Raw genomic sequence first — 12,270 nt, 5'->3', positions numbered from 1 at the left:
CTGAATTTCCTGCTATCAACAACTGAAGACACAGTTAATAAAGGAGAGGGTGACATGGAGAGTACAATTTTCCCTACCAACCTTTCACACAGCAGCGCTCTTTGTGTGCTATAGCAATACATGTTGTGCTAAGAAAAAAGTATATTCTGTACACAAACAAGTTTGGGAATGTCAGACTAAATAAAATTAACTGGGAGATTTCTTAAAGCTTATACCAGGTACGAATACTGATATGCTCCATGACTTGCTAAGAACAGGGTATAGAATGCAGCATTTTCTCATACTCATTTAATGTTTTGGAGGTTTTCTGCTAAAATAGTATTCAATGGAACACAGTCAAGGCCAGTTTTTGACTGTGGAAGAGTCTCTTGAGAAATGTTAAAAAATATATAATACTGGGGAAGCAGATGTGGCTCAAGTGATAGAGCTTCCACCATACCATATGGGAGGATCCAGGTTTGGTCCCTAGAGCCTCCTGGTGAAAAAAAAGAAGAGAAAGCACGTCCATGCAGTAAGCCAGTGCCTGTATGAGTACCTGCATGGTAAGCCAGTGCCCGCGTGAATGTCCACGTGGTGAGTGAGTGCCCATGTGAGTGCCTGCGTGGTGAGCCAGTGCCTGCGCAAGTGAGTCATGCTGCAGGATGATGACACATCAAAAGAGAAACAAGGGGAGAGTCAAGGTGAAGCACAGCAGAAACCAGGAACTGAGGTGGCACGATTGACAGGGAACCTCTTTCCACATTAGAGGTGTCCAGGATCAAATACTGGTGAATCCTAGAGGAGAGAAAATGAGAAGACAACACAGACAGCAAAAGCAGTTGGGTGGAGGAGGGGAAGGGGAGAAAATAAAGAAATAAATCTTTAAAGAAAAAAATATGTGTATATATACTGAACCCACCTCAAGGGATTCTGATTCAGAAGGTGTATTAGTCTGCCAAAGGGTGCTGATGCAAAATACCAGAAATCTGTTGGCACTTACAAAGAGTACATCTTTGGGATAGAAACTTACAGGTACTGGGCCATAAATTTAAGTTACTTCCTTCAAGATCTGTTGCCAAGTGTTGAAGAAAGATGGCTGCAGACATCAGCAAGGGTTCAGGCTTCCTTAAGGTTCTGTGGTCCCAGCTCTTCCAATATCAGCTGTAGGCTGGGATAAGTCTCATCTCTCTCCCAGGCCGCGTTTTGTTCCAGGATCAGCTGCTCTGCTCTCTCCACAAGGCCAACTGTAAACCCTCAGGCGAATGACTCTTCTCTCTGGCCAGGGCCTCTGCCATACCGAATGGAGCCTTATCTCGTTCCTCACCTATCTGCTTCTCTGTGTATTTATTTCCCAGGGTGCCAACATTAAAACTCCTGCATCAAAACTCCAACTCCTCTGCCTTGTCCCTACTGACATGGCCCCATCAAAGCAGGAAAAGCAAACCCTCATCTCCAGACTTTAAATCGTATTACTGGACAACGCGTCTGCGCAAAGGCGGCCACCCTCCTGGGGTGGACTCCCGGGGCGCGGCAAGGAGAGACAGGAGGCTGAACTGGGACCTGGCAATATTGTCCATCTGCTTGAGTGCCTTGGCCACGGTTGCGGGGGCGAGGACAAGTGGAAGCTTCAGATCGGGGCCAAGAAGCGGGTGGACCATTGTCCATCAAATCGCGGAAGGTTGACGTCCTGGACATGCATTACACGGGGAAGCTGGAGGATGGGACAGAATTTGACAGCACCCTGCCCCAGAACCAGCCCTTGCCTTCTCTCTTGGCACGGGTCAGGTCATCAGGGGCTGGGACCAGGAGCTGCTCGGGATGTGTGACGGGGAACAGCGGAAGCTGATGATCCCGTCAGGGCTTGGCCATGGAGAGCGGGGAGCTCCCCCAAAGATTCCAGGCGGTGCAACTCTGGTGTTCGAGGTGGAGCTGCTCAAGATGGAGCGACATTCAGAACTGTGGCCCACGGGGGTCGGGGCGGCAGGGAGAGGCCCCAGCAGGGACCAGACTGTTTTAAAACAAAACAAAAACCTTAAAGTTATAAATAAATAAATAAATAAATAAATAATAAAGCTATCTTATTACCTGGCTATAATGGTAAAAACAGCATGGTACTGGCCTAAAGACAGACACAATAGACCAATGGAACCAAATTGATGGTTCAGAAACACACCCTCACATGTATAGTCAAGTGATTTTTGACCAGCCTGTCAAACTTACACAGCTGGGGAAGAACAATCCATTCGATAAATGGTGCTGAAAGAATTGGATATCCATAGCCAAAAGAAGGAAAGAGGACCCCTATCTCACACCTTTCCAAAAATTAACTCAAAATGGATCGAAAGCCTAAAAATAAAAGCAAGAACTATAAAACTTCTTAATCATTATTTAATCAAGTAAAAGTAAAACCTCTGAATTTAATACAATCTAATACACCCAGAGGAACAGATCTGCTTACAAACGTAATCAATATCTGTTTTTGGAATTCATAAATAATACCAAACTGCTACAGAAGTTCTAGGGTGAGATTAAAGAATCTGTATTTTTAAAAAGTTCTTGCCTTCAAGCAACCTCAAAGAAGAATTTCAGCCCTCTCAAAATCTCTTTCCAATCAACTATTGGAAAACTGACTCACACTAAGAAAGGTAGCAAGGAAAAAAAAGGTTATTCTGATACCAAGAAGGTGATGAGAAAATATAACATCAACATTCATAGATACTTTCACTGAGTCGATTATACCTTGGGCACTGAAGGAAATCTAGAATTTACAATAAAAATAAAATGGGAACTCCAGATGTGATCATTTACACTGCCTCAAGAAAGCAAAGCCATCTGGGTTAAAGGACTAAGGAATATCCAATGCAATATTAGAGAACAGTTATCCAGAAAATGTAATGAGAATGGAGAGTCATCAAACAATCATAGTACATTGGTTACTTATGGAAAGATTAAGCTTTCACAAACCTCAGACAGTCAATGTAGATGAAAGCTGATCATTTGCTTACCATAAAGTATATAATTAGAGAAAAGTAGTTGTAAGTTTTACTTAGAAAGAAATATGAACCACCACCCATGGAATTGTTTGTAATCTGACAGATTTCCAAGAATTCCCAGCAGAATTTTGAGGCAGAGTCAGATTAGAATTCTTTTTAATTTGCTTAGAATTCATTTCTAATAAAATGGAAATAGTTGTGCTTTCTGTGTGCTTTTAAAATTTAATCTAAGGACAGCCTCCATAACAGAGTTTTTGGAGATCAGTCAGGCAGAGAATATATTAACCTTGTGGTGGTTAATACAGCTGTGGCAGTTTGATATTATTTATGAATTCCAAAAAGAGATATTGATTATGTTTGTAAACTGGTAGTCGTACATTTTGATTATATTAGATTCAGCTGAGATGGCTTTGGTTAAATTATGCTAAGATTAGCACTTTGATTGAACCACATCATTATCATTACCGTGACTCAGTTTGAGTCCCCCTCCCCTTTCTTGGGCTATATAAATGGGCATTCAGTCAAAGAGACACACAGAAGCAGATACATGATTAAAGAGGAAAGGAGGGAAGTAGACTTGGTCCAACGGATAGGGCCTCTGCCTACCACTGCCTACCACATGGGAGGTCCGCGGTTCAAACCCGGGGCCTCCTTGAACCGTGTGGAGCTGGCCCATGCGCAGTGCTGATGCACTCAAGGAGTGCCGTGCCACCCAGGGGTGTCCCCCACATAGGGGAACCCCAAGCGCAAGGAGTGCACCCCATAAGGAGAGCTGCCCGGCGCGAAAGAAAATGCAACGTGCCCAAAAATGGTGCCGCACACACTGAAAGCTGACACAACAAGATGATGCAATAAAAAGAAACACAGATTCCCGGTGGCGCTGATAAGGATAGAAGGGGTCACAGAAGAGCACAGCGAATGGACACAGAGAGCAGACAACTGGGAGAGGGAGAAGGGGAGAAACATAAATAAATAAATAAATCTTTAAAAAAATAAAGTGGAAGGGAGCTCCATGGACACGGAAGAGGATCCTGTGGCCCAGGGAAGAGAGATGAGCCATTCGCTTGATGGTTTGCATTAGAAGAGAACAGAGCAGCTGAGCCCTCCCTATGCCAGCCTACAGCTGAGATAGGAAGAAGATGGGCCCATAGAGCCTTAAGAGGAAAGAGGAAGGCTGAACATTCACAGATATCACCTGCCATCTTGCATCAACATGTGGCAACAGACTTTGGGTGAGAAAATACCTCTTATGGCACCTTGAATTGGACTCTTTAGGGCCTTGAAACTGTAAGCTTTACCCCAAAGAAATACCCTTTATAAAAACCAACAGATTTCTGGTACTTTGCATCAGCACCCTTTTGGCTGACTAATACAAAATTTGAAGAGGAAGATTAACAGTATAAATTGTTGGCAGTGTAACAGGATCCTTCCCCAAGGGGACCTGGTCTTCTCCTCGTTCAAGGGACTCTGGGTCTGTAAACTATCTCGAGTCTGGAAATTGATTAAGGGGAATTGATAAGGGGATATGATTGTCTGTGTCTGTAATTCGAGTTAGGGTTTTGTTCACTCAACCTAGAACTCTTCTGCTTATACAGATCAAGTAGGAATTTAGTAGACTGCCCATCTGTTTCACTTCTAGGTACCCCATGATCTATTAGCCAACACCTTAACTCTATGTGACTCAGACTCTTTTGATTGCTGCTTTGAGTCTGACTTTCATTGCCCCAAACCCCCTTTCTCTCAGCTCTTGGCAACCACTAATCTACTTTTTTTCTCTATAGATTGGTCTATTCTGGACATTTCATACTATATGTAGTCTTTTGTGACAAGCTTCTTTGACTTAGCATAATGTTTTAAAGGTTTATCCATGTTGTAGCATGTATCAGTATTCCATTCCTTTTTATTCATAAATAATATTCCATTGTATCAATATATCACATTATTTTTCAGCAGTTCATGGACATTTGGGGTGTTTCTACTTTTTGACTATAAAATAATGCTGCTAATGAACATTCATGTACAAATGGGCATATGTTTTCCTTTCTTTTAGCATGTTTTTTTGTCAGATATTAACATCTTATAGTATTAACATATATTTAGTTCAGTTTCAAAGAAAAATAGTCTACATATGCAATTTTACCCATATTCACTTTCACATGCTGTATATTACTACATGTTTTCATTTCTTTTGCATATATACCTAGAGGGTAATTTCTAGGTCATATGGTAACTCTAAATTTAACATTTTGAGGAACTGCCAAACTGTTTTCCAATGTGACTGCATCATTTTACATTCCCATTAGCAATGTAGAGGGTTCCAATTTCTCCACATTCTCACCAACACTTGTTACAATCTGTCTTTTTTTACTATAGCCATCCTAGTGGTATAAAATGATACCTCATTGTGGGTTTTTAAAAATTTATTCATTTTTATTATTTTCTTTTTTTAAAATTGTTGTTTTAATTTGCATTTCCCTAATGGCTAATGATATTGAACATCTATTCATGTGCCTAGTGACTATTTTATCTATTGAGACACTTAGCCCATTTATAAATTGGGTTATTTATCTTTTAATTTTTTAGTTGAAAAAGTTCTGTATCTATTCTGAATACAAATTCCCTCATCAGATACAGATTTGCAAATATTTTCTTCCATTCTGTGGCTTGTCTTACCACTCTCTTCATGGTATCATTGTAGCATAGAAGTTTTTCAAGCTTCTTTTTTTTTTTTAAAGTATCAGGGATGGGGTTTGAACCTGTGACCTCAAATGCCAGAAGCCAATGCTCAACCACTGAGCCACATCAGTTCCCCTGAGTTGGTTTTTTGTTTGTTTGTTTGCTTGTTTTTTGTTTATTTATTTGTTTTTAGGAGGTACTGGGGGCCGAACCCAGGACTATATTGAGACTGGTAGACACTTTTTTTCAATTTTTTAAGAGGTACTGGGGATTGAACCCAGGACTTCATACATGCTAAGAAGGTGCTCAATCACTGAGCTACATCCACTCCAAAAATTTTTTTAAATAAAATTTTATTGAAGTATATCATTCCTACATACATAAAAAATAAGTTTATAGTAACAGTTGTGAACTTACAAAAAAAACCTGCATGCCATTATACAGGTCTCCCATACACTTTGTATGGTTGTGAAACTTTTGTTACAAACTAAGAAACAGCTTCATCAAAATATGACTAATTATGACCTATATCTTATATTTGGTATATTGTTCCCCCAACCCACCTGATTAACACTCTGTATCAGTATTATACATTTGTTATAGTTCATGAGAAAATGTTCTCATATTTGATATGATAACCCAGTCCATCTTCCACCACTGGATTCCTGTGTTATACAGCCCCATGTTTTGTACAATCCCTTCAAAGTGTACATTCAGTAGATCTCATTTTCATCAGAGAATTGTGCTGTCATCATCTAAGTCAATTTTATTTTTTTATAGTTCCAAACTATTTTTTGTTCTTTACTACATACACATATGAATCCATAATCAGTGCATTGTATTTATCTTTGTGTTTTATTCAAACTTACAAAAATGTAGCATAGTATGTGCATCACTGTAGCTTGATTTTTTTCACATGCTTATGATAATTTCTTGCTAATATATGTATTAGTTTTGTCATACTTAACTGTTCTACATTTTCCATTGTGTATATACAACACCCTTTATTCACTCATTCTCTTACTGGTGGCTACATTACTTTCCTACATGCCTTATTACAAATTGTCATGTAATAACCATATGATATATAGTTCTTCATACATGTGTTAGTTATTCTACAGTATATTCTTAGAGTGGAACTCTAAGAGATGCTTCCTTACCCCTTGCATAATAAAGGCATTCTGCTATATTTCCTTTTAATTTTAGAGTTTTGTTTTCTGATTTTAATCTTTGATTCCCTTGGAATTTATTTTTAAGTATAATGTATAGTAGTGTTCTAAATATATTTCCATACATGAAGAGCCAATTACCCTGAATTCATTTTTTGAATAGGGCATCACTTCCTTCCTGACTTGTAATGTCACTTCTACCATATATCAAGTTCCTTCAAATTCATGACCATGTTTCTTGACAACATATTCTATTTCACATAATAACTAATGCATCAATACCAAATAACTTTAATCATTATAGCTTTATTTAGGGTATCATATTACCAAAAAATGGTAATTTTATCCTTCCCTAATTTTTTTTTTTTTTTTTAGGAGATACCAGGGATTGAACCCAGGACCTTGTACATGGGAAGCAGGTGCTCAATCACTGAGCTACATCCACTCCCCCTTTCCTAATTCTTATACCAATTTTTCTTTCATTTTACTGCACTCGTTAGAACCTCCATTCAGGTCCATGATTAGTAGCAGAGGTATAGTGGAATATACTTGTTTCCACCTTTCAATAAGGCTTCTTAAAGTCCAACAATAATAATGTATGCTATGAGTTTGTGTAGGACACATGTTTCCATTTTATTAATATTCCTTCTCATGAAAATTCTTGGATATAAGTTCTGAGCTTCTTTTTAAGGTTTTCCCACATTCATGGTATTTTTAGAATGAATTTTTCTAATGTGGTATGAATCTGCTGAAAGCCTTTATTCCAGGAATTCATAGCATTTTTAATCAGTATGAATTCTCTGATATCTAATGTGGTGTGACTTCTGGTTAAAAGCTTTTCCACATTCACTATACCAATAAGACTTCTCACTTGTAGGGATTCTCGCATGCAAACCAAGAGTTGAGAACTGAGTAAAGGCTTTTCCACAATCATCACAACGATAGGGTTTCTCACCTGTATGATTTCTAACATACACAGTAAGAGATGAACTTTGACAGAATGCCCTTACACATACCTTACATTCATAAGGTTTATCACCTGCATGAATTCTCACATGTACAATAAATAATGTGATTTGAGAAAAGGCTTTTCCACCTTCATTACATTCAGAGGGTTTCTCTCCAGTATGAATGTAATGTTTAGTGAGATACTGCCTCTGCCTGAAGGCTGTTCTACATTCCTTACATAAATAGGGTTTCTCTCCAATATGAATTTTCTCATATTCTGTCAGATTTGATTTGCCACTGAAGGCTTTCCCACATTCCTTACATAAATAGTATTTCCAGTATGTCTTCTCTGGTGTGTAATGCGACTTGGTTTCTGAATGAAAGCTTTCCCACATCTGTCACATTCATAAGGTTTCTCTTCAGATACGTATTCTTTAATGGATAATGAGGTTTTCCTTCTGGTTGAAGGCTTTTCCACAGTCACTGTCTATAGGGTTTTTCTCCATAATGAATGCTCTGATTTTTAATGAGGTATTGCTTTTGCCTGAAGATTTTTCCGCATTCTTTATATTCATATTGTTTCTGCCCACTATAAGTTTTTTCATGTTCTCTGAGATATGATTTGTGACTAAAGACTTTTCACATTCCCCACATACATAGGGTTCCTTTCCAGTATGAAATCTCTTGTGTCTGATATTTGACATTTGTATTAAAACTTTCCCACATTTATATAATATCTCTTTAGTATGAATTTTCTGATGAATAAAGAAATTTTCTATCAGGTTGTAACTTTCCCATATTTATTACATTTATATGCTTGTTCCCCTATATGACATTTTTTTAAATAAAGGTTTTTATTTTTTTTAAGATACTTAGATTATATAAATGTTACATAAAAAATATAGAGGATTCCCATATGCCCTACTCCCTTCCCCTCCCACATTTTCCTAATTAGCAACATCCTTCATTAGTGTGGTACATTTGTTACAATAAGAGAACACATTTTAGAGCATTGCCACTAAGTGTGGATTGTGGTTTACATTGTGGATTACATTCTCTCCCACACAATTTTGTAAGTTAGGACAAGATATATAATGGCTTATATCTGTCATTGCAATGCCATTCAGGACAATTCCCAAATCCCAAAAATACCCCCATGTTGTACCTGTTTTTCTCTCTTCCTTCTCTCAGAACCTCCAGTGACCACTACCTCCACATCGGTGATAAAATTTCTTCTATTGCTAGAATCACAATAAGTCTATACTAGAATACCAGTAAGTCTACTCTAGTCCATCACCCATTCCCCAATTCTGAAGATTCTGGGATGGTGATACTCACTCCAACTCCAATTGAAAGGAGGCTTAGAATCCATGGGGCAGATAGATGGGACTATCTTGCTTGTAGTTGCAGACTCTCTCTATTCCTTAGGATGGTCATTGTCCATTATCATCTCCTTCTTAGTTGTCCCGGGTGAATCTAATGAACTGTAGAGTAGGTGTTGCAACTCTTTTGAGACCTTTATGGCTTTTAAAATAAGGGATAAAAGATAACTGTAAAGAGAGTGGGTGTAGTTCAGTGGTTTGAGCACCTGCTTCCCACATACAAGGTCCTGGGAAGACAACTATATTCAGGACACTCATATGATTTCTCTCTAGTATGAATTTTCTCACACTCCGTGAAGTTTTGCTTCAGGTGGAGGCATTCCCATGTTCATTACAATACTAATTTATAAATGAATATTCTCGTGCTTAATGAGATTTAATCCTTGGCTGAAAGATTTTCAATATTCCATACATACACAGGGTTTTACTCTTGCGTGATTTCTTCAATGTGAATATAACTTTCCCAAATTCATTAAATTCCAAATGCTTTCTCTGAAGTATTAATTCTCAGGTATCTCATGACATTGAATTTCCAAGAAGACTTTCACACTTATACTTAAAGGGGATGACCACCATGTGGGACAAACTATAGTAAAACTCATTGTCTTTATTCTTTTTTCCTTAAATGATTCCCTCATGCTTAGGTAAGCCTGATAAAAATTCCTTCAAAGTGAAGTCACATTCATAGAAGTGTTATTTTGAGAAAACAATATCTGAGATCAGAGAAAATATTTTCCCAACTTTCTTACATTCTCTGTCTTCATTTTAAGTCTGTACTGTTGTGGAAGTGGGTGTAAGTTCACTCACAAGACTTTTGTTATGCTGTTATTTCTGCTTCTTAAGGCCCTATGCTTCTTCTTGACAATATCTCCTTAACATTTGTTCTATTGTGCATGGCTCTTCTTGCTTCAGTTGAGGATCACATCCAGTTTGGTGACTTTACAACTAGGAAATGGGGAAGTAATATAGCACCTGGGTTATGCTGGAAACAAACCAACACCCCATTGGGGAGTGGGTGTAGCTCATTTTGTTGAGCACCTGCTTCCCATGTATGAGGTTTCAGGTTCAATCTCCAGTACTGACTTAAAAAATAATAATTTAAAAAATAAATAAAAATAAAACCCATAAATCAATCCTGGAACCTTCAGGCTTCTGAAGATATAGAAGGTGTAGCTTCCAAAGATGCACAAGTAAAGTGACCCCAGAAGAAAGACCAAAATGGTGACCCAGGAAGTCTCAGTCAGTTTTAGAAGGTTTTCATTGCTCCATAAGGAAAAATCCCATACCCCCGTTTACCCCTTATAGTTGTTTCTTAGAATTAATATAATATCTTCATTGCCAATGCTGCATAAATATTACAATATTACTGTCAACTATCATCTGTATGTTACATTATTTGTAATTTTCCAGTGCATCACCATATTCTTAACACTTTGTAAAAGAACATTCTTATATTTTTACTATTAACCACGATCTTTGTTCACCACCGAAATCATTATGTTATGCATACCCTTGATTATTCTCTAGTTTCAATTGACATTTATGTCAACAGACTATCCCTTTCAGCCACAATCTCATTTATAAATCAGCAGTGTTAGTTACTATAATGTGTTACCATCAACTATTCATTTCCACACTTTTACATTAAACCTCATTAAAGTCTACATACACTGAACATTAGCTCCCATTCTCAACACATTCTATTTCTTAGTAACCTAGACTCTGGAGTTTACCTCTGTGAGTTTATCCATCATATTTAGTTCATATTAGTGAGACCATACAATATTGTCTTTTTGTGTCTGGCTTATTTCATACAACATAATGTCCTCAAAATTCATCCATGTTATCATATGCTTCCCAATTTCATTTCTTCTTACAACTGAAGAGTATTCCATTGTGTGTGTGTATATATATATACCACATTTTGTTTATCCATTCATCAACATGGACACTTGGGCTGGTTCAATATTTTAGCAATTGCGAATAGTGCCGTTAGGAACATCAGTGTGCAAATTTCAGTTTGCATCCTTGCCTTCAGTTTTTCTGAATATATTCCTAGTAATCTGATTGCTGGATCATTCGGTCATATGGCAGTTCTACATTCAGCTTCTTGAGGTATTAACAAACTGTCTTCCACATAGGCTGCCCCATTCTAAATTCCCACCAACAGTGAAGATGTGTTCCAATTTCTCCACATTATCTCCAGCACTTGTAGTTGTATTTATTTTATTTCATTTATAATGACCATCTATAAGGTGTGAAATGGCATCTCATTTTAGATTTGATCTGCATTTCCTTAATAGATAGTGATGTTGAACATTTTTTCATGGGCTTTTGGCCATTTGTATTTCCTCTTTGGAGAAGTGTCTATTCAAGTTTTTTGCCCATTTTTTAATTGCGTTGCTTGACTTCTTATCTTTGAGGGGTTTTTTTTTTGGTAATAAATCAATTTTATTGGTACATATTAATGAAGCATATAATACAAATGTACAATCAGTGGTATTTGGTATAATCACATAGTTGTGCATTCATCATTTCAATCATTATTAGAGCATTTTCATTATTTCAATAATAATAATAATAAACAAAAAACAGATAAACAAAATTCTTCACTTCTCAATCTATGTGGAGTTTTATGATCTCTTTATATAACATGGACATAAAACCCTTGTCAGGTATGTGGTTTGCAAATATTTCCTCCCATTGATTAGGCTGCCTTTTTACTTTCTTGACAGAGTCTTTTAAGAACAAAAGTTCTTCAGAATTTTGAGGAGATCCCATTTATCTATTTTTTCTTTTGTTGCTTGTGCTTTGGGTGTATGTTTTAAGAAACTACTGCTTACCATAAGATCTTTATTGTTTGTTTGTTTGTTTGTTTGTTTGTTTGAGGTACCAGGGACGTGGGATTGAACTTGGTACCTTATATGTGAGAAGCCAGCATTCAACCACTGAGGCACATTGATTCCCCTGAGTTGGGCTTTTTTGCTTGTTTTACCTTTTGTTTATTTTTGTTTTATTTTAGGAGGCACTGGGATCCAAATCCGGGACTTCCCAAGTGGGAAGCAGGAGCTCAACTGCTTGAGCCACATCCACTCTCCACAAGATCTTGAAGATGTTTTTCCT

General features: G+C 37.5%; 1 protein-coding gene and 1 pseudogene across 10 annotated transcripts in view; one reads left to right on the top strand and one right to left on the bottom strand.

Moving 5' to 3' along the window:
* Positions 1–12,270, top strand: part of PHLDB2 (pleckstrin homology like domain family B member 2) — a 264,046-nt gene that overhangs the window by 123,051 nt on the left and 128,725 nt on the right. The gene's annotated exons all lie outside the window — the stretch shown is intronic.
* Positions 7,600–8,469, bottom strand: LOC139438840 (zinc finger protein 260-like; annotated as a pseudogene).

Source organism: Dasypus novemcinctus, chromosome 4, assembly GCF_030445035.2.
Source record: "Dasypus novemcinctus isolate mDasNov1 chromosome 4, mDasNov1.1.hap2, whole genome shotgun sequence".
Taxonomy (NCBI): Eukaryota; Metazoa; Chordata; class Mammalia; order Cingulata; family Dasypodidae; genus Dasypus; species Dasypus novemcinctus.
The sequence above is the reverse complement of the archived record's forward strand: the minus strand, read 5'-3'. Positions and strand labels throughout refer to the sequence as shown.